Here is a 4,320-nt window from a genome sequence, read left to right on the forward strand (position 1 = left end):
AATGTAACAAATAGGTATAGGTTCCCATGGTGGTGAGGGAGGGAGGGAGGGGTGTTAATTTTTACAAAGCTGTTAGTCAGTCCTTTTATGTCAACTTGCAAACAGAATAGAGGTGCTCCCTTAAACCTTGTGGACAAAGCTCACATCCACTGTATTGTCTGGTATTTGGCTAATAGTGTGTAGCCTTAAATTTATGGAGGCCCAGCCTTTCATTTACCAGGCTTATTTATTTTTCTTTTATTCAAGGGAATTATCCAGCATTTGTTAATGAATGCTCTGTTCAAATGCATAATTTTCAACTAGGTCATTTTTACATTTCTCTGTTAAAAACAAGACTGGCTAACCATTTAAAAATATTTTGAAGGAAAAATCCTTCATTATTTGGGTATTAGAGCTGTAAAAGCCTATTCACTATTGTTTAATCGAATGTTATCTTCTCCTCTTTCTCTCTGCTTGTATGGCAAGCAGCCAACTCGCTTTTCGCCCTCAAGTTATGTTCTGTTTGTCCTAGTTGCATGGAGTACTAGCAGATCTACGCATTAGAATATCCGTACAGAAAATATTTTTGATGCCCATTCTGGCTAGAAATGAAATGCAGTTCTCTACTTTTTTTAATGTGCCTTTTCAAATTCATATATTTGACATTATTATTTGAATCACTTTTATTTGCAATCCTGATTTTTAGTTATTTTATTTTCTTTAATAAAAATATGATGGCCTGAAAATTTGCTCAGGTGGAAGGTCTCCCCCCACACCTTTTTTTAATATATCGTGGCTTGTGTTTTAGCTCACAGTTAAGCTTTTGGGATTCTTTTTTTTTCTCTCTCTCTTATGGTAGGCATGCTGTGACAAATGTGCAAAGGCACTGAATGGTTGAACTTTTAAGAAGTATTTGTTAGGCTTGTGGCATTTCAATTAATTTGCCCAGTAATACACAAGTGTAGAATAATCAATTAGTAAGGGCTTATATGTTAAAACAAAAGCAAAATATTCAGCTTTTTCAAGTTAGTCTCAGCTCTTCTAATGTTTAACATGAATGCTATCAGCTTGATAAAGAAATAATCTTTTTGTAGCATGCCTTTCTTTGTCAGATGATTATTTAGTCTTAGGGTTTATGCTGCCTTTTCAGTAGTGTTTTCCGGTAAACTTTTAGGAGCTGGGATTATTCATATGTTAATAAGGCAGTCTTTTTAAAGGCTTTTACTCTTTCTTAGCTGGTGTACTATAAAAAAAATAGGACAAAGAAATTCAAATGATAAATGCCTTATCTGATTCTCAGTAACGTTAAATTGACTTGACTATTCACAATCAAAAGGATCTAGCGTAGAGTATTTGGTTCCAAAAATACTGTTGATGTAGTTTCAGTGGGTTACTGTTAAAAGCATCTGTTTAGCCTTATTTCTTTGATCTGTGGCTTGGAGACACTGTCCTATTTTAATTAAGCATAATGGCAGATAGTTGAGTATTTTTTGAATACTGAAAAAAGCATCTGCTTTACCATCCTGTATTGAAAAAAAATAAGGTGAGTTCACTTTTGAGTGGGAAAGAATTTCCACTTTTTCAATACAAGTAGACATGTTCATGGAGTTGCATATAAATGTGGGGAAATCTGGCTGCCTTATAAATTGATTTTTTTTTTTTCCAATTTTATGCATGGGGGTGTTTCCTCAGTGGCCTGCATACAAATTGTATGTTTACCCTAGATGACTTGAAACTTTTTTTTAAATGACCATCCAGTTTAAAACAACTGAACATCCCTTTAAAAAAAAAAAAAGTGAGTCTAATATTTTTCACAGACATGAAGAATCCTTTTCCCATGTATGAACAAGCCTCCTCAAGGCTGCACAGGAGAGACGCTTTGCAGCATAACCTAGAAATATATCTGGGTTGCTTTCTAGGCTACATGCTGAGAAACATGCATGCTCAAGAAACATGCTGAGCCCACTTGCTCTTCCCTTTCTAACTGAATGGATTCAGCCTGATTTCTGGTACTGGATGTCTTTGATGTAAAAATCTGTTGAATTGAAAGCTGAAAAGCGTACATGCACCCAGTGCATGTGCATCTAGAGATCCCAGGATTATGGGACCTTTAGATAAAAAGTAATTACTGATTTCAGTGATTCCCTTGTAGGAAAAAACTGGTGCTTAGTTTTGTAACTATTTTAGTAAGGCGTTTCTGATTAAGTTCCAGGCGTTCCAACATACACAAGCCCTCCAGTACTACTGACTTTTTTTTATGGCTTTGACCTCTTACCTTTTTATTTGCTTCATGTTATCTGCTTAACTGTATTAAAGATAGACTGCTATTTGGCCACTTTTACCAGCTTCTGTAGTAAAAAGCCTAAGATCGCCTCTGCACTAGTTTCTTGGTTCAAAATCTTTCTTATTTTTTACAGCATATACTTAGTTATGCAGATTTGATTTCCTACTGCTTGATTCTTCTTACGTTGGTGCTAAAAAAAGTTTACATCAATTAGCAGTATACCCTTTTAATCTCTGAAAACTCATAAGAATGGCATAGTAAACATTCTCCAAAGGAGCTGTGCCTCTGGCCCTGAGAGCAAGCGCTTCTCAACTATCTTTACTTCTGCACAAATCAAACTTACTACACTTGCATCGCCTTTGAAACCTCTGCTCCATCTGGTCTGTGTAGCATATAGTTCATCTGCTGTCACAACTTCTCTTTGCTTGTGCATTGGAAGCATATGGCTTTGCATAGGCTTCATTTAGTTTTAAACCGAGGTCTTGCTTAGCAGCCTTTGCAATTCTGGCTAGCTTAGGTGGGTCAAAGAAGTGGTTTTACAAAGATGTAATATAAGGTTGCATCTCATTTATTGCTGTGAAAACAGTCCTTAAGTTCTGTTTCTAGGTTTTTTCAGGATGCTATTTCTTAATAGCTCAGTTCACTTTCTCTACCCTTCTTCCTTTTGGTTATGCTTAGTGTTACTTTCAGCAGCAGTGCATATCTGCCTGTGTATCTGCATCTGCCCTGCTTCCCTTGCCCCATACCTGATCAAGTGTTTTGCAGTCTGATTGATGCTTTTCTTTCACAGAGCTGGCTTTACCATTCTGCAGATGGTTCTGAACAACATTTTTCTGTCTCACCCCAAACATCTATTTTGTTCATTGTGATCTCCTCACTGGGCATGAGACTCGCCTTGGGATTTTAGGAAGATCAACAGTATGGTGCTCTGGGTTCACCCAAATGTGTTGGCTTTTACCAGTTTTCTATAGTGTGTGTGTGTTCACTACCATGCCTAACACCCAACACCTCAAAAATATTACAAAGGATTGTTCTCCAGGTATATACCCAGTGTTTTGGGATAGTTGGGAGCCCTTTTTCTCCCAATCTGTTTGCTTCTGCTTGTTCTCTAATGACATTTAAGTTACTTTTGCAGGTTTTTCTGTGGCTGCAGAGTAGCCAAGCTACGCTGTTACGAAGGGTCTTTGTTAGGGGTGTGCAAAGCAGGCCATACTCGATTTGGATTCGGCCCGAATCGGGGACAGTGATTTGATTCAGATCACTGTCCCTGATTCGTTTCAGCCGAAGCTGAAGATTTGATGCTGATTTGGAGAATCAGCGATTCAGACATGGACGCGGCTTTAAGTGTTTTTCCTACGTACCTTGAGGTACCGGCGCCGCTTGTGATCACTGCAATGCTGGGGCGGAGGGACTCCATGTGCTCCGCACTGAACCGGAAGTACTTCTGGTCCACTTCCGGGTCTGCTGGGGAGTGCACTGGGGACCCCCCCAGCTTAGCAATCGGCCACAGGAGGACCCTGGGTGTCCCCCACGCACTCAGGAGGCACCAGTTGCCAAGCCAAGGGAGGGTACTGGGTGGGGAGGGGTCCGTATGCTCCCCGGTGGACCAGAAGTGCTTCTGGTCTGCTTCTGGGTCTGTTGCTGCCGAGCGCGCTGGGGAGCCGCCTGTGCTCCTGTGAGACACTCCATGCACCCCAGCATTGCACCACTCACGAGCCACCGGCTACCTAGAGCTATGTAGAAAAAACATTTAAAGCTGTGTCTATGTCAGAATAGATTCGGAGGGCTCCGATTCGATTTGGAGAGATTAAAGGGTCCTCTGATTTGATTCAGATTCAGAGATTCAGCCGCCGAATTGGGCCGAATCTCCACTGAATTGAATCGGGGACCAAAGCTTCGCATAGCCCTAGTCTTTGTCTCATATTGGTGGTGTGGAGACAGCTATAGTGGGAAGTTGCCTTGTCCCCAAAAGCTGGCTCTATTTTGGGGCAAGACTGTTTGCCTCAAGCACCCTCCCTTCCTTCTCTGTAGCTTTACTGTCCTCTCATGCTGTTTCC

The 4,320-nt window shown here is 40.5% G+C and overlaps 1 protein-coding gene across 2 annotated transcripts in view; it reads left to right on the forward strand.

Moving 5' to 3' along the window:
* SPAG9 (sperm associated antigen 9) overlaps positions 1–4,320 on the forward strand; it is a 139,530-nt gene that overhangs the window by 67,389 nt on the left and 67,821 nt on the right. The window lies entirely within an intron of this gene.

Source organism: Gavialis gangeticus, unplaced genomic scaffold (genome assembly GCF_001723915.1).
Source record: "Gavialis gangeticus isolate Ggan-Ray unplaced genomic scaffold, GavGan_comp1, whole genome shotgun sequence".
Lineage (NCBI taxonomy): Eukaryota > Metazoa > Chordata > Crocodylia > Gavialidae > Gavialis > Gavialis gangeticus.